This window comes from Cervus elaphus, chromosome 20 (genome assembly GCF_910594005.1).
Source record: "Cervus elaphus chromosome 20, mCerEla1.1, whole genome shotgun sequence".
In the NCBI taxonomy this organism is placed as follows: domain Eukaryota; kingdom Metazoa; phylum Chordata; class Mammalia; order Artiodactyla; family Cervidae; genus Cervus; species Cervus elaphus.
This window is the reverse complement of record NC_057834.1, coordinates 10017891-10037060: the sequence shown is the minus strand read 5'-3', so window position 1 is coordinate 10037060 and position 19170 is coordinate 10017891.

Sequence of the window (19170 nt, the reverse complement as noted above, 5' to 3'; positions counted from 1 at the left end):
CCCTCAGCTGGAGAGGATTCCCAATTGCCCTGCCAAGCCTCGAGGAGAATCCCGAGTTGTCCCTCGCAACTAGGCAGGAGTCCTGACGTCGCTGAAGAAACACGTGGGTGGAAGTGCCATCCCCGTCGTAACTCGAGAATATACCCCAGGTTCCCGCCGCAACTCGAGAAAAACCATGAGACTTCCCCCTCGCCGCGAGATGAGGCCCGATTCCCCTGCACTCCGTGCAGAGTAATTCCGTGTTGCACATCACACATGAAAGGCGCCTTGATTTCCTTGATGGCACTCCAGAGAAACCCCAAGAACACTGTTTCAAGGCTAGAGGGATCCTGAGGTCACTGTAGCCACACGAAAGAGCTCCGTGGGCCAAAAATCAACTCGAGATGAGAGGTTAGTCCCTGGCTTCGACTCCAGAGGAATACCACCTTACCACAAGCACCTCAAGAGGAGGCTTCTCTCAGCTCTAGGTATGTGAGAGGGACCCTGAGTTTGCGGCCTCAAGTGGAATGGACACTGCGATGAGCTGACGCAAAATAAGGCCGGATATCCCTGCAGTGACTTGAATGCAGGCTCGTCTTGCATCTCCCAAGATGAAAGGATGTCTGAATCCCCTGTGGAGACCACAGAGAAAGACCTAGTTCCCCACCTCATCGCGACCGGAGGCCTCACATCCTTTGAAAACTCCAGAGGTACGCGGAGATCAGTGCCTCCAAAGGAGACGATGCCTGACTCCTCGTGAAACTTGATAGGAGTCCCAGGATTCCTGTGGCACGTGGAAAGGGACCCTTGGTCTCCCGCCTCAGCTGGAGAGGCGTCCCAATTGCCCTGCCAAGCCTCGAGGAGAATCCCGAGTTGTCCCTCGCAACTAGGCAGGAGTCCTGACGTCGCTGAACAAACACGTGTGTGGAAGGGCCATCCCCGTCGTAACTCGAGAATATACCCCAGGTTACCGCCGCAACTCGAGAAAAACCATGAGACTTCCCCCTCGCCGCGAGATGAGGCCCGATTCCCCTGCACTGCATGCAGAGCAATTCCGTGTTGTACATCAAACATGAAAGGAGCCTTGATTTCCTTGATGGCACTCCAGAGAAACCCCAAGAACACTGTTTCAAGGCTAGAGGGATCCTGAGGTTACTGTAGCAACACGAAAGAGCTCCGTGGGCCAAAAATCAACTCGAGATGAGAGGTTAGTTCCTGGCTTCGACTCCAGAGGAATACCACCTTACCACAAGCACCTCAAGAGGAGGCTTCTCTCAGCTCTAGGTATGTGAGAGGGACCCTGAGTTTGCGGCCTCAAGTGGAATGGACACTGCGATGCCCTGACGCAAAATAAGGCCGGATATCCCTGCAGTGACTTGAATGCAGGCTCGTCTTGCATCTCCCAAGACGAAAGGATGTCTGAATCCCCTGTGGAGACCACAGAGAAAGACCTAGTTCCCCACCTCATCGCGACCGGAGGCCTCACATCCTTTGAAAACTCCAGACGTACGCGGAGATCAGTGCCTCCAAGGGATACGATGCCTGACTCCTCGTGAAACTTGATAGGAGTCCCAGGATTCCTGTGGCACGAGGAAAAGGACCCTTGGTCTCCCGCCTCAGCTGGAGAGGCGTCCCAATTGCCCTGCCAAGCCTCGAGGAGAATCCCGAGTTTTCCGTCGCAACTAGGCAGGAGTCCTGCCGTCGCTGAACAAAGACGTGTGTGGAAGGGCCATCCCCGTTGTAACTCGAGAATATACCCCAGGTTCCCGCCGCAACTCGAGAAAAACCATGAGACTTCCCCCTCGCCACAAGAGGAGGCCCGATTCCCATGCACTGCGTGCAGAGCAATTCCGTGTTGCACATCACACATGAAAGAAGCCTTGATTTCTTTGATGGCACTCCAGAGAAACCCCAAGAACACTGTTTCAAGGCTAGAGGGATCCTGAGGTCACTGTAGCAACACGAAAGAGCTCCGTGGAGCAAAAATCAACTCGAGATGAGAGGTTAGTCCCTGGCTTCGACTCCAGAGGAATACCACCTTACCACAAGCACCTCAAGAGGAGGCTTCTCTCAGCTCTAGGTATGTGAGAGGGACCCTGAGTTTGCGGCCTCAAGTGGAATGGACACTGCGATGCCCTAACTCGAAATAAGGCCGATTATCCCTTCAGTGACTTGAATGCAGGCTCGTCTTGCATCTCCCAAGTCGAAAGTATGTCTGAATCCCCTGTGGAGACCACAGAGAAAGACCTAGTTCCCCACCTCATCGCGACCGGAGGCCTCACATCCTTTGAAAACTCCAGAGGTACGCGGAGATGAGTGCCTCCAAAGGAGACGATGCCTGACTCCTCGTGAAACTTGATAGGAGTCCCAGGATTCCTGTGGCACGTGGAAAGGGACCCTTGGTCTCCCGCCTCAGCTGGAGAGGCGTCCCAATTGCCCTGCCAAGCCTCGAGGAGAATCCCGAGTTGTCCCTCGCAACTAGGCAGGAGTCCTGACGTCGCTGAACAAACACGTGTGTGGAAGGGCCATCCCCGTCGTAACTCGAGAATATACCCCAGGTTACCGCCGCAACTCGAGAAAAACCATGAGACTTCCCCCTCGCCGCGAGATGAGGCCCGATTCCCCTGCACTGCATGCAGAGCAATTCCGTGTTGTACATCAAACATGAAAGGAGCCTTGATTTCCTTGATGGCACTCCAGAGAAACCCCAAGAACACTGTTTCAAGGCTAGAGGGATCCTGAGGTTACTGTAGCAACACGAAAGAGCTCCGTGGGCCAAAAATCAACTCGAGATGAGAGGTTAGTCCCTGGCTTCGACTCCAGAGGAATACCACCTTACCACAAGCACCTCAAGAGGAGGCTTCTCTCAGCTCTAGGTATGTGAGAGGGACCCTGAGTTTGCGGCCTCAAGTGGAATGGACACCGCGATGCCCTGACTCGAAATAAGGCTGGATATCCCAGCAGTGACTTGAATGCAGGCTCGTCTTGCATCTCCCAAGACGAAAGGATGTCTGAATCCCCTGTGGAGACCACAGAGAAAGACCTAGTTCCCCACCTCATCGCGACCGGAGGCCTCACATCCTTTGAAAACTCCAGAGGTACGCGGAGATCAGTGCCTCCAAAGGAGACGATGCCTGACTACTCTTGAAACTTGATAGGAGTCCCAGGATTCCTGTGGCTGGTGGAAAGGGACCCTTGGTCTCCCGCCTCAGCTGGAGAGGCGGCCCAATTGCCCTGCCAACCCTCGAGGAGAATCCCGAGTTGTCCCTCACAACTAGGCAGGAGTCCTGACGTCGCTGAACAAAGACGTGTGTGGAAGGGCCATCCCCGTCGTAACTCGAGAATATACCCCAGGTTCCCGCCGCAACTCGAGAAAAACCATGAGACTTCCCCCTCGCCGCAAGATGAGGCCCGATTCCCCTGCACTGCATTCAAAGCAATTCCGTATTGCACATCAAACATGAAAGGAGCCTTGATTTCCTTCATGGCACTCCAGAGAAACCCCAAGAACACTGTTTCAAGGCTAGAGGGATCCTGAGGTCACTGTAGCCACACGAAAGAGCTCCGTGGACCAAAAATCAACTCGAGATGAGAGGTTAGTCCCTGGCTTCGACTCCAGAGGAATACCACCTTACCACAAGCACTTCAAGAGGAGGCTTCTCTCAGCTCTAGGTATGTGAGAGGGACCCTGAGTTTGCGGCCTCAAGTGGAATGGACACTGCGATGCCCTGACGCAAAATAAGGCCGGATATCCCTGCAATGACTTGAATGCAGGCTCGTCTTGCATCTCCCAAGACGAAAGGATGTCTGAATCCCCTGTGGAGACCACAGAGAAAGACCTAGTTCCCCACCTCATCGCGACCGGAGGCCTCACATCCTTTGAAAACTCCAGACGTACGCGGAGATCAGTGCCTCCAAGGGATACGATGCCTGACTCCTCGTGAAACTTGATAGGAGTCCCAGGATTCCTGTGGCACGAGGAAAAGGACCCTTGGTCTCCCGCCTCAGCTGGAGAGGCGTCCCAATTGCCCTGCCAAGCCTCGAGGAGAATCCCGAGTTTTCCGTCGCAACTAGGCAGGAGTCCTGCCGTCGCTGAACAAAGACGTGTGTGGAAGGGCCATCCCCGTCGTAACTCGAGAATATACCCCAGGTTCCCGCCGCAACTCGAGAAAAACCATGAGACTTCCCCCTCGCCGCAAGAGGAGGCCCGATTCCCATGCACTGCGTGCAGAGCAATTCCGTGTTGCACATCACACATGAAAGGAGCCTTGATTTCTTTGATGGCACTCCAGAGAAACCCCAAGAACACTGTTTCAAGGCTAGAGGGATCCTGAGGTCACTGTAGCAACACGAAAGAGCTCCGTGGAGCAAAAATCAACTTGAGATGAGAGGTTAGTCCCTGGCTTCGACTCCAGAGGAGTACCACCTTACCACAAGCACCTCAAGAGGAGGCTTCTCTCAGCTCTAGGTATGTGAGAGGGACCCTGAGTTTGTGGCCTCAAGTGGAATTTACACCGCGACGCCCTGACTCGACAGAAGGCCGGATATCCCTGCACTGACTTGAATGCAGGCTCGTCTTGCATCTCCCAAGACGAAAGGATGTCTGAATCCCCTGTGGAGACCACAGAGAAAGACCTAGTTCCCCACCTCATCACGACCGGAGGCCTCACATCCTTTGAAAACTCCAGAGGTACGCGGAGATCAGTGCCTCCAAAGGAGACGATGCCTGACTCCTCGTGAAACTTGATAGGAGTCCCAGGATTCCTGTGGCACGTGGAAAGGGACACTTGGTCTCCCGCCTCAGCTGGAGAGGCGTCCCAATGGCCCTGCCAAGCCTCGAGGAGAATCCCGAGTTGTCCCTCGCAACTAGGCAGGAGTCCTGACGTCGCTGAACAAACACGTGGATGGAAGGGCCATCCCCGTCGTAACTCGAGAATATACCACAGGTTCCCGCCGCAACTCGAGAAAAACCATGAGACTTCCCCCTCGCCGTGAGATAAGGCCCGATTCCCCTGCACTGCTTCCAGAGCAATTTTGTGTTGCACATCAAACATGAAAGGAGCCTTGATTTCCTTGATGGCACTCCAGAGAAACCCCAAGAACACTGTTTCAAGGCTAGAGGGATCCTGAGGTCACTTTTGCAAAACAAAAGAGCTCCGTGGACGAAAAATCAACTCGAGATGAGAGGGTAGTCCCTGGCTTCGACTCCAGAGGAATACCACCTTACCACAAGCACCTCAAGAGGATGCTTCTCTCAGCTCTAGGTATGTGAGAGGGACCCTGAGTTTGTGGCCTCAAGTGAAATGGACACCGCAACGCCCTGACGCGAAATAAGGCCGGATATCCCTGCAGTGACTTGAATGCCGGCTCGTCTTGCATCTCCCAAGACGAAAGGATGTCTGAATCCACTGTGGAGACCACAGAGAAAGATCTAGTTCCCCACCTCATCGCGACCGGAGGCCTCACATCCTTTGAAAACTCCAGAGGTACGCGGAGATCAGTGCCTCCAAAGGAGACGATGCCTGACTCCTCGTGAAAGTTGATAGGAGTCCCAGGATTCCTGTGGCACGTGGAAAGGGACCCTTGGTCTCCCCCGTCAGCTGGAGAGGCCTCCCAATTGCCCTGCCAAGCCTCGAGGAGAATCCCGAGTTGTCCCTCTGAACTAGGCAGGAGTTCTAACGTCGCTGAAGAAACACGTGGGTGGAAGGGCCATCCCCGTCGTAACTCGAGAATATACCCCAGGTTCGCGCCGCAACTCGAGAAAAACCATGAGACTTCCCCCTCACCGCGACATGAGGCACGATTCTGCTGCACTGCATGCAGAGCAATTCCGTGTTGCACATCACACATGAAAGGAGCCTTGATTTCCTTGATGGCACTCCAGAGAAACCCCAAGAACACTGTTTCAAGGCTAGAGGGATCCTGAGGTCACTGTAGCCACACGAAAGAGCTCCGTGGACCAAAAATCAACTCGAGATGAGAGATTAGTCCCTGGCTTCGACTCCAGAGGAATACCACCTTACCACAAGCACCTCAAGAGGAGGCTTCTCTCAGCTCTAGGTATGTGAGAGGAATGCTGAGTTTGCGGCCTCAAGTGGAATGGTCACCGCGATGCCCTGACTCGAAATAAGGCCTGATATCCCTGCAGTGACTTGAATGCAGGCTCGTCTTGCATCTCCCAAGACGAAAGGATGTCTGAATCCCCTGTGGAGACCACAGAGAAAGACCTAGTTCCCCACCTCATCGCGACCGGAGGCCTCACATCCTTTGAAAACTCCAGAGGTACGCGGAGATCAGTGCCTCCAAAGGAGACGATGCCTGACTCCTCGTGAAACTTTATAGGAGTCCCAGGATTCCTGTGGCACATGGAAAGGGACCCTTGGTCTCCCGCCTCAGCTGGAGAGGGGTCCCAATTGCCCTGGCAAGCCTCGAGGAGAATCCCGAGTTGTCCCTCGCAACTAGGCAGGACTTCTGACGTCGCTGAAGAAACACGTGGGTGGAAGGGCCATCCCCATCGTAACTCGAGAATATAACCCAGGTTCGCGCCGCAACTCGAGAAAAACCATGAGACTTCCCCCTCGCCGCGAGATGAGGCCGGAATCCCCTGCACTGCGTGCAGAGCAATTCCGTTTTGCACATCAAACATGGAAGGAGCCTTGATTTCCTTGGTGGCACTCCAGAGAAACCCCAAGAGCAGTGTTTCAAGGCTAGAAGGATCCTGAGGTCACTGTAGCAACACGAAAGAGCTCCGTGGCCCAAAAATCAACTCGAGATGAGAGGTTAGTCCCTGGCTTCAACTCCAGAGGAATACCACCTTACCACAAGCACCTCAAGAGGAGGCTTCTCTCACCTCTAGGTATGTGAGAGGGACCCTGATTTTGTGGCCTCAAGTGGAATGGACACTGCGATGCCCTGTCGAGAAATAAGGCCGGATATCCCTGCACTGACTTGAATGCAGGCTCGTCTTGCATCTCCCAAGATGAAAGGATGTCTGAATCCCCTGTGGAGACCACAGAGAAAGACCTAGTTCCCCACCTCATCGCGACCGGAGGCCTCACATCCTTTGAAAACTCCAGAGGTACGCGGAGATCAGTGCCTCCAAAGGAGACGATGCCTGACTCCTCGTGAAACTTGATAGGAGTCCCAGGATTCCTGTGGCACGTGGAAAGGGACACTTGGTCTCCCGCCTCAGCTGGATAGGCGTCCCAATTGCCCTGACAAGCCTCGAAGAGAATCCCGAGTTGTCCCTCGCAACTAGGCAGGAGTCCTGTCGTCGCTGAACAAACACGTGTGTGGAAGGGCCATCCCCGTCGTAACTCGAGAATATACCCCAGGTTCCCGCTGCAACTCGAGAAAAACCATGAGACTTCCCCCTCGCCGCGAGATGAGGCCCGATTCCCCTGCACTGCATGCAGAGCAATTCCGTGTTGTACATCAAACATGAAAGGAGCCTTGATTTCCTTGATGGCACTCCAGAGAAACCCAAGAACACTGTTTCAAGGCTAGAGGGATCCTGAGGTTACTGTAGCAACACGAAAGAGCTCCGTGGGCCAAAAATCAACTTGAGATTAGAGGTTAGTCCCTAGCTTCGACTCCAGAGGAATACCACCTTACCACAAGCACCTCAAGAGGAGGCTTCTCTCAGCTCTAGGTATGTGAGAGGGACCCTGATTTTGCGACCTCAAGTGGAATGGACACTGCGATGCCCTGACGCAAAATAAGGCCGGATATCCCTGCAGTGAGTTGAATGCAGGCTCGTCTTGCATCTCCCAAGATGACAGGATGTCTGAATCCCCTGTGGAGACCACAGAGAAAGACCTAGTTCCCCACCTCATGGCGACCGGAGGCCTCATATCCTTTGAAAACTCCAGAGGTACGCGGAGATTAGTGCCTCTAAAGGAGACGATGCCTGACTCCTCGTGAAACTTGATAGGAGTCCCAGGATTCCTGTGGCACGTGGAAAGGGACACTTGGTCTCCCGCCTCAGCTGGATAGGCATCCCAATTGCCCTGCCAAGCCTCGAGGAGAATCCCGAGTTGTCCCTCGCAACTAGGCAGGAGTTCTGCCGTCGCTGAACAAACACGTGGGTGGAAGGGCCATCCCCGTCGTAACTCGAGAATATACCCCAGGTTACCGCCGCAACTCGAGAAAAACCATGAGACTTCCCCCTCGCCGCGACATGAGACCTGATTCCCCTGTACTGCATGCAGAGCAATTCCGTGTTGCACATCACACATGAAAGGAGCCTTGATTTCCTTGATGGCACTCCAGAGAAACCCCAAGAACACTGTTTCAAGGCTAGAGGGATCCTGAGGTCACTGTAGCAACACGAAAGAGCTCCGTGGACCAAAAATCAACTCGAGATGAGAGGTTAGTCCCTGGCTTCGACTCCAGAGGAATACCACCTTACCACAAGCACCTCAAGAGGAGGCTTCTCTCAGCTCTAGGTATGTGAGAGGGACCCTGAGTTTGCGGCCTCAAGTGGAATGGACACCGCGATGCCCTGACTCGAAATAAGCCCGAATATCGCTGCAGTGACTTGAATGCAGGCTCGTCTTGCATCTCCCAAGACGAAAGGATGTCTGAATCCCCTGTGGAGACCACAGAGAAAGACCTAGTTCCCCACCTCATCGCGACCGGAGGCCTCACATCCTTTGAAACCTCCAGAGGTACGCGGAGATCAGTGCCTCCAAAGGAGACGATGCCTGACTCCTCGTGAAACTTGATAGGAGTCCCAGGATTCCTGTGGCACGTGGAAAGGGACTCTTGGTCTCCCGCCTCAGCTGGAGAGGCGTCCCAATTGCCCTGCCAACCCTCGAGGAGAATCCCGAGTTGTCCCTCACAACTAGGCAGGAGTCCTGACGTCGCTGAACAAACACGTGGGTGGAAGGGCCATCCCCGTCGTAACTCGAGAATATACCCCAGGTTACCGCCGCAACTCGAGAAAAACCATGAGACTTCCCCCTCGCCGCGAGATGAGGCCGGAATCCCCTGCACTGCATGCAGAGCAATTCCGTGTTGCACATCAAACATGGAAGGAGACTTGATTTCCTTGGTGGCACTCCAGAGAAACCCCAAGAGCAGTGTTTCAAGGCTAGAGGGATCCTGAGGTCACTGTAGCCACACGAAAGAGCTCCGTGGACCAAAAATCAGCTCGAGATGAGAGGTTAGTCCCTGGCTTCGACTCCAGAGGAATACCACCTTACCACATGCACCTCAAGAGAAGGCTTCTCTCAGATCTAGGTATGTGAGAGGGACCCTGAGTTTGCGGCCTCAAGTGGAATGAACACTGCGATGCCCTGACGCAAAATAAGGCCGGATATCCCTGCAGTGACTTGAATGCAGGCTCGTCTTGCATCTCCCAAGATGAAAGGATGTCTGAATCCCCTGTGGAGACCACAGAGAAAGACCTAGTTCCCCACCTCATCGCGACCGGAGGCCTCACATCCTTTGAAAACTCCAGAGGTACGCGGAGATCAGTGCCTCCAAAGGAGACGATGCCTGACTCCTCGTGAAACTTGATAGGAGTCCCAGGATTCCTGTGGCACGTGGAAAGGGACACTTGGTCTCCCGCCTCAGCTGGATAGGGGTCCCAATTGCCCTGGCAAGCCTCGAGGAGAATCCCGAGTTGTCCCTCGCAACTAGGCAGGAGTCCTGACGTCGCTGAACAAACACGTGTGTGGAAGGGCCATCCCCGTCGTAACTCGAGAATATACCCCAGGTTACCGCCGCAACTCGAGAAAAACCATGAGACTTCCCCCTCGCCGCGAGATGAGGCCCGATTCCCCTGCACTGCATGCAGAGCAATTCCGTGTTGTACATCAAACATGAAAGGAGCCTTGATTTCCTTGATGGCACTCCAGAGAAACCCCAAGAACTCTGTTTCAAGGCTAGAGGGATCCTGAGGTTACTGTAGCAACACGAAAGAGCTCCGTGGGCCAAAAATCAACTCGAGATGAGAGGTTAGTTCCTGGCTTCGACTCCAGAGGAATACCACCTTACCACAAGCACCTCAAGAGGAGGTTTCTCTCAGCTCTAGGTATGTGAGAGGGACCCTGAGTTTGCGGCCTCAAGTGGAATGGACACCGCGATGCCCTGACTCGAAATAAGGCTGGATATCCCAGCAGTGACTTGAATGCAGGCTCGTCTTGCATCTCCCAAGACGAAAGGATGTCTGAATACCTTGTGGAGACCACAGAGAAAGACCTAGTTCCCCACCTCATCGCGACCGGAGGCCTCACATCCTTTGAAAACTCCAGAGGTACGCGGAGATCAGTGCCTCCAAAGGAGACGATGCCTGACTACTCTTGAAACTTGATAGGAGTCCCAGGATTCCTGTGGCTGGTGGAAAGGGACCCTTGGTCTCCCGCCTCAGCTGGAGAGGCGTCCCAATTGCCCTGCCAACCCTCGGGGAGAATCCCGAGTTGTCCCTCACAACTAGGCAGGAGTCCTGACGTCGCTGAACAAAGACGTGTGTGGAAGGGCCATCCCCGTCGTAACTCGAGAATATACCCCAGGTTCCCGCCGCAACTCGAGAAAAACCATGAGACTTCCCCCTCGCCGCAAGATGAGGCCCGATTCCCCTGCACTGCATTCAAAGCAATTCCGTATTGCACATCAAACATGAAAGGAGCCTTGATTTCCTTGATGGCACTCCAGAGAAACCCCAAGAACACTGTTTCAAGGCTAGAGGGATCCTGAGGTCATTGTAGCCACACGAAAGAGCTCCGTGGACCAAAAATCAACTCGAGATGAGAGGTTAGTCCCTGGCTTCGACTCCAGAGGAATACCACCTTACCACAAGCACTTCAAGAGGAGGCTTCTCTCAGCTCTAGGTATGTGAGAGGGACCCTGAGTTTGCGGCCTCAAGTGGAATGGACACTGCGATGCCCTGACGCAAAATAAGGCCGGATATCCCTGCAGTGACTTGAATGCAGGCTCGTCTTGCATCTCCCAAGACGAAAGGATGTCTGAATCCCCTGTGGAGACCACAGAGAAAGACCTAGTTCCCCACCTCATCGCGACCGGAGGCCTCACATCCTTTGAAAACTCCAGACGTACGCGGAGATCAGTGCCTCCAAGGGATACGATGCCTGACTCCTCGTGAAACTTGATAGGAGTCCCAGGATTCCTGTGGCACGAGGAAAAGGACCCTTGGTCTCCCGCCTCAGCTGGAGAGGCGTCCCAATTGTCCTGCCAAGCCTCGAGGAGAATCCCGAGTTTTCCGTCGCAACTAGGCAGGAGTCCTGCCGTCGCTGAACAAAGACGTGTGTGGAAGGGCCATCCCCTTTGTAACTCGAGAATATACCCCAGGTTCAAGCCGCAACTCGAGAAAAACCATGAGACTTCCCCCTTGCCGCGAGATGAGGCCCGATTCCCCTGCACTGCGTGCAGAGCAATTCCGTGTTGCACATCACACATGAAAGGAGCCTTGATTTCCTTGATGGCACTCCAGAGAAACCCCAATAACACTGTTTCAAGGCTGGAGGGATCCTGAGGTCACTGTAGCCACACGAAAGAGCTCCGTGGACCAAAAATCAACTCGAGATGAGAGATTAGTCCCTGGCTTCGACTCCAGAGGAATACCACATTACCACAAGCACCTCAAGAGAAGGCTTCTCTCAGCTCTAGGTATTTGAGAGGAATGCTGAGTTTGCGGCCTCAAGTGGAATGGACACCGCGATGCCCTGACGCGAAATAAGTTCGGATATCCCTGCAGTGACTTGAATGCAGGCTCGTCTTGCATCTCCCAAGATGAAAGGATGTCTGAATCCCCTGTGGAGACCACAGAGAAAGACCTAGTTCCCCACCTCATCGCGACCGGAGGCCTCACATCCTTTGAAAACTCCAGAGGTACGCGGAGATCAGTGCCTCCAAAGGAGACGATGCCTGACTCCTCGTGAAACTTGATAGGAGTCCCAGGATTCCTGTGGCACGTGGAAAGGGACACTTGGTCTCCCGCCTCATATGGAGAGGCGTCCCAATTGCCCTGGCAAGCCTCGAGGAGAATCCCGAGTTGTCCCTCGCAACTAGGCAGGAGTCCTGACGTCGCTGAACAAACACGTGTGTGGAACGGCCATCCCCGTCGTAACTCGAGAATATGCCCAGGTTCCCGCCGCAACTCGAGAAAAACCATGAGACTTCCCCCTCGCCGCGAGATGAGGCCCGATTCCCCTGCACTGCGTGCGGAGCAATTCCGTGTTGCACATCACACATGAAAGGAGCCTTGATTTCCTTGATGGCACTCCAGAGAAACCCAAGAACACTGTTTCAAGGCTAGAGGGATCCTGAGGTCACTGTAGCAACACGAAAGAGCCCCGTGGACCAAAAATCAACTCGAGATGAGAGGTTAGACCCTGGCTTCGACTCCAGAGGAATACCACCTTACCACAAGCACCTCAAGAGGAGGCTTCTCTCAGCTCTAGGTATGTGAGAGGGACCCTGGGTTTGCGGCCTCAAGTGGAATGGACACCGTGACGCCCTGACTCGAAATAAGGCCGGATATCCCTGCAGTGACTTGAATGCAGGCTCGTCTTGCATCTCCGAAGACGAAAGGATGTCTGAATCCCCTGTGGAGACCACAGAGAAAGACCTAGTTCCCCACCTCATCGCGACCGGAGGCCTCACATCCTTTGAAAACTCCAGAGGTACGCGGAGATCAGTGCCTCCAAAGGAGACGATGCCTGACTCCTCGTGAAACTTGATAGGAGTCCCAGGATTCCTGTGGCACGTGGAAAGGGACACTTGGTCTCCCGCCTCAGCTGGAGAGGCGTCCCAATTGCCCTGCCAAGCCTCGAGGAGAATCCCGAGTTGTCCCTCGCAACTAGGCAGGAGTCCTGAAGTGGCTGAACAAACACGTGGGTGGAAGGGCCATCCCCGTCATAACTCGAGAATATATCCCAGGTTCCCGCTGCAACTCGAGAAAAACCATGAGACTTCCCCCTCGCCGCGAGATGAGGCCAGATTCCCCTGCAGTGCGTGCAGAGCAATTCCGTGCTGCACATCACACATGAAAGGGGCCTTGATTTCCTTGATGGCACTCCAGAGAAACCCCAAGAACACTCTTTCAAGGCTAGAGGGATCCTGAGGTCACTGTAGCAACACAAAAGAGCTCTGTGGACCAAAAATCAACTCGAGATAAGAGGGTAGTCCCTGGCTTCGACTCCAGAGGAATACCACCTTACCACAAGCACCTCAAGAGGAGGCTTCTCTCAGCTCTAGGTATGTGAGAGGGACCCTGAGTTTGTGGCCTCAAGTGGAATGGACACCGCGACGCCCTGATTCGAAATAAGGCCGGATATCCCTGCAGTGAGTTGAATACAGGCTCGTCTTGCATCTCCCAAGATGACAGGATGTCTGAATCCCCTGTGGAGACCACAGAGAAAGACCTAGTTCCCCACCTCATCGCGACCGGAGGCCTCACATCCTTTGAAAACTCCAGAGGTACGCGGAGATCAGTGCCTCCAAAGGAGACGATGCCTGACTCCTCGTGAAACTTGATAGGCGTCCCAGGATTCCTGTGGCAAGTGGATAGGGACACTTGGTCTCCCCCCTCAGCTGGAGAGGCATCCCAATTGCCCTGCCAAGCCTCGAGGAGAATCCCGAGTTGTCCCTCGCAACTAGGCAGGAGACCTGCCGTCGCTGAACAAACACGTGGGTGGAAGGGTCATCCCCGTCGTAACTCGAGAATATACCCCAGGTTACCGCCACAACTCGAGAAAAACCATGAGACTTCCCCCTCGCCGCGACATGAGACCTGATTCCCCTGTACTGCATGCAGAGCAAATCCGTGTTGCACATCACACATGAAAGGAGCCTTGATTTCCTTGATTGCACTCCAGAGAAACCCCAAGAACACTGTTTCAAGGCTAGAGGGATCCTGAGGTCACTGTAGCAACACGAAAGAGCTCCGTGGACCAAAAATCAACTCGAGATGAGAGGTTAGTCCCTGGCTTCGACTCCAGAGGAATACCACCTTACCACAAGCACCTCAAGAGGAGGCTTCTCTCAGCTCTAGGTATGTGAGAGGGACCCTGAGTTTGCGGCCTCAAGTGGAATGGACACCGCGATGCCCTGACTCGAAATAAGCCCGGATATCCCTGCACTGAATTGAAAGCAGGCTCGTCTTGCATCTCCCAAGACGAAAGGATGTCTGAATCCCCTGTGGAGACCACAGAGAAAGACCTAGTTCCCCACCTCATCACGACCGGAGGCCTCACATCCTTTGAAAACTCCAGACGTACCCGGAGATCAGTGCCTCCAAAGGAGACGATGCCTGACTCCTCGTGAAACTTGATAGGAGTCCCAGGATTCCTGTGGCACGTGGAAAGGGACACTTGGTCTCCCGGCTCAGCTGGAGAGGCGTCCCAATTGCCCTGCCAAGCCTCGAGGAGAATCCCGAGTTGTCCCTCGCAACTAGGCAGGAGTCCTGACGTCGCTGAACAAACACGTGTGTGGAAGGGCCATCCCCGTCGTAACTCGAGAATATACCCCAGGTTCCCGCCGCCACTCGAGAAAAACCATGAGACTTCCCCCTCGCCGCGAGATGAGGCCCGATTCCCCTGCACTGCGTGCAGAGCAATTCCGAGTTGCACATCACACATGAAAGGAGCCTTGATTTCCTTGATGGCACTCCAGAGAAACCCAAGAACACTGTTTCAAGGCTAGAGGGATCCTGAGGTCACTGTAGCAACACGAAAGAGCCCCGTGGACCAAAAATCAACTCGAGATGAGAGGTTAGACCCTGGCTTCGACTCCAGAGGAATACCACCTTACCACAAGCACCTCAAGAGGAGGCTTCTCTCAGCTCTAGGTATGTGAGAGGGACCCTGAGTTTGCGGCCTCAAGTGGAATGGTCACTGCGATGCCCTGACTCGAAATAAGGCCTGATATCCCTGCAGTGACTTGAATGCAGGCTCGTCTTGCATCTCCCAAGACGAAAGGATGTCTGAATCCCCTGTGGAGACCACAGAGAAAGACCTAGTTCCCCACCTCATCGCGACCGGAGGCCTCACATCCTTTGAAAACTCCAGAGGTACGCGGAGATCAGTGCCTCCAAAGGAGACGATGCCTGACTCCTCGTGAAACTTGATAGGAGTCCCAGGATTCCTGTGGCACGTGGAAAGGGACCCTTGGTCTCCTGCCTCAGCTGGATAGGCGTCCCAATTGCCCTGCCAACCCTCGAGGAGAATCCCGAGTTGTCCCTCACAACTAGGCAGGAGTCCTGACGTCGCTGAACAAACACGTGGGTGGAAGGGCTATCCCCGTCGTAACTCGAGAATATACCCCAGGTTACCGCCGCACCTCGAGAAAAACCATGAGACTTCCCCCTCGCCGCGAGATGAGGCCGGAATCCCCTGCACTGCATGCAGAGCAATTCCGTGTTGCACATCAAACATGGAAGGAGCCGTGATTTCCTTGGTGGCACTCCAGAGAATCCCCAAGAGCAGTGTTTCAAGGCTAGAGGAATCCTGAGGTCACTGTAGCAACACGAAAGAGCTCCGTGGCCCAAAAATCAACTCGAGATGAGAGGTTAGTCCCTGGCTTCGACTCCAGAGGAATACCACCTTACCACATGCACCTCAAGAGAAGGCTTCTCTCAGCTCTAGGTATGTGAGAGGGACCCTGAGTTTGCGGCCTCAAGTCGAATGGACACCGCGATGCCCTGACTCGATATAAGGCCGGATATCCCTGCAGTGAAATGAATGCAGGCTCGTCTTGCATTTCCCAAGATGAAAGGATGTCTGAATCCCCTGTGGAGACCACAGAGAAAGACTTAGTTCCCCACCTCATCGCGACCGGAGGCCTCACATCCTTTGATAACTCCAGAGGTACGCGGAGATCAGTGCCTCCAAAGGAGACGATGCCTGACTCCTCGTGAAACTTGATAGGAGTCACAGGATTCCTGTGGCACGTGGAAAGGGACCCTTGGTCTCCCGCCTCAGCTGCAGAGGCGTTCCAATTGCCCTGCCAAGCCTCGAGGAGAATTCAGATTTGTCCCTCGCAACTAGGAAGGAGTCCTGACGTCGCTGAACAAACACGTGGGTGGAAGGGCCATCCCCGTCGTAACTCGAGAATATACCCCAGGTTCTCGCCACAACTCGAGAAAAACCATGAGACTCCCCCTCGCCGTTAGATGAGGCCCGATTCCCCTGCATTGCCTGCAGAGCAATTCCGTGTTGCACATGAAACATGAAAGAAGCCTTGATTTCCTTGATGGCACTCCAGAGAAACCCCAAGAACACTGTCTCAAGGCTAGAGGGATCCTGAGGTCACTGTAGCAACATGAAAGAGCTCCGTGGACCAAAAATCAACTCGAGATGAGAGGTTAGTCCTTGGCTTCGACTCCAGAGGAATACCACCTTACCACAAGCACCTCAAGAGGAGGCTTCTCTCAGCTCTAGGTATGTGAGAGGGACCCTGAGTTTGCGGCCTCAATGAAATGGACACTGCGATGCACTGACGCGAAATAAGGCCGGATATCCCTGCAGTGACTTGAATGCAGACTCGTCTTGCATCTCCCAAGATGAAAGGATATCTGAATCCCCTGTGGAGACCACAGAGAAAGACCTAGTTCCCCACTTCATGGCGACCGGAGGCCTCACATCCTTTGAAAACTCCAGAGGTACGCGGAGATCAGTGCCTCCAAAGGAGACGATGCCTGACTTCTCGTGAAACTTGATAGGAGTCCCAGGATTCCTGTGGCACGTGGAAAGGGACCCTTGGTCTCCCGCCTCAGCTGGAGAGGCGTCCCAATTGCCCTGCCAAGCCTCGAGGAGAATCCCGAGTTGTCCCTCGCAACTAGGCAGGAGTCCTGACGTCGCTGAACAAACACGTGTGTGGAAGGGCCATCCCCGTCGTAACTCGAGAATATACCCCAGGTTCCCGCCGCAACTCGAGAAAAACTATGGGACTTCCCCCTCGCCGCAAGATGAGGCCCGATTCCCCTACACTGCATTGAAAGCAAATCCGTATTGCACATCAAACATGAAAGGAGCCATGATTTCCTTGATGGCACTCCAGAGAAACCCCAAGAACAATGTTTCAAGGCTAGAGGGATCCTGAGGTCACTGTGGCAACACGAAAGAGCTCCGTGGACCAAAAATCAACTCGAGATGAGAGGTTAGTCCCTGGCTTCGACTCCTGAGAAATACCACCTTACCACAAGCACCTCAAGAGGAGGCTTCTCTCAGCTCTAGGTATGTGAGAGGGACCTTTAATTTGTGGCCTCAAGTGGAAGGGACACCGCGATGCCCTGACTCGAAATAAGGCTATATATCCCTGCAGTGACTTGAATGCAGGCTCGTCTTGCATCTCCCAAGATGAAAGGATGTTTGAATCCCCTGTGGAGACCACAGAGAAAGACCTAGTTCCCCACCTCATCGCGACCGGAGGCCTCACATCCTTTGAAAACTCCAGAGGTACGCGGAGATCAGTGCCTCCAAGGGAGACGATGCCTGACTCCTCGTGAAACTTGATAGGAGTCCCAGGATTCCTGTGGCACGTGGAAAGGGACACTTGTTTTCCCGACTCAGCTGGACAGGCGTCCCAATTGCCCTGCCAAGCCTCGAGGAGAATCCCCAGTTGTCCCTCGCAACTAGGCAGGAGTCCTGACGTCGCTGAACAAACACGTGGGTGGAAGGGCCATACCCATCGTAACTCGAGTATATACCCCAGGTTCCTGCCACAACTCGAGAAAAATCATGAGACTTCCCCCTCGTCGCGAGATGAGGCCCGATTCCCCTGCCCTGCGTGCAGAGCAATTCCGTGTTGCACATCACACATGAAAGGAGCCTTGATTTCCTTGATGGCACTCCAGAGAAAACCCAAGGACACTGTTTCAAGGCTAGAGGGATCCTGAGGTCACTGTAGCCACAAGAAAGAGCTCCGTGGACCAAAAATCAACTCGAGATGAGAGGTTAGTCTCTGGCTTCGACTTCAGAGGAATACCACCTTACCACAAGCACCTCAAGCGGAGGCTTCTCTCAGCTCTAGGTACGTGAGAGGGACCCTGAGTTTGCGGTCTCAAGTGGAATGGACACCGCGATACCCTGACTCGAAATAAGGCCGGATATCCCTGCAGTGACTTGAATGCAGGCTCATCTTGCATCTCCCAAGATGAAAGGATGTCTGAATCCCCTGTGGAGACCACAGAGAAAGACCTAGTTCCCCACCTCATCGCAACCGGAGGCCTCACATCCTTTGAAAACTCCAGAGGTACGCGGAGATCAGTGCCTCCAAAGGAGACGATGCCTGACTCCTCGTGAAACTTGATAGGAGTCCCAGGATTCCTGTGGCACGTGGAAAGGGACCCTTGGTCTCCCGCCTCATCTGGAGAGGCGTCCCAATTGCCCTGGCAAGCCTCGAGGTGAATCCCGAGTTGTCCCTCGCAACTAGGTAGGAGTCCTGACGTCGCTGAACAAACACGTGTGTGGAAGGGCCATCCCCGTCGTAACTCGAGAATATACCCAGGTTTCCGCCGCAACTCGAGAAAAACCATGAGACTTCCCCCTCGCCGCGAGATGAGGCCCGATTCCCCTGCACTGCGTGCAGAGCAATTCCGTGTTGCACATCACACATGAAAGGAGCCTTGATTTCCTTGATGGCACTCCAGAGAAACCCAAGAACACTGTTTCAAGGCTAGAGGGATCCTGAGGTCACTGTAGCAACACGAAAGAGCCCCGTGGACCAAAAATCAACTCGAGATGAGAGGTTAGACCCTGGCTTCGACTCCAGAGGAATACCACCTTACCACAAGCACCTCAAGAGGAGGCTTCTCTCAGCTCTAGGTATGTGAGAGGGACCCTGAGTTTGCGGCCTCAAGTGGAATGGTCACCGCGATGCCCTGACTCGAAATAAGGCCTGATATCCCTGCAGTGACTTGAATGCAGGCTCGTCTTGCATCTCCCAAGACGAAAGGATGTCTGAATCCCCTGTGGAGACCACAGAGAAAGACCTAGTTCCCCACCTCATCGCGACCGGAGGCCTCACATCCTTTGAAAACTCCAGAGGTACGCGGAGATCAGTGCCTCCAAAGGAGACCATGCCTGACTCCTCGTGAAACTTTATAGGAGTCCCAGGATTCCTGTGGCACATGGAAAGGGACCCTTGGTCTCCCGCCTCAGCTGGAGAGGGGTCCCAATTGCCCTGGCAAGCCTCGAGGAGAATCCCGAGTTGTCCCTCTGAACTAGG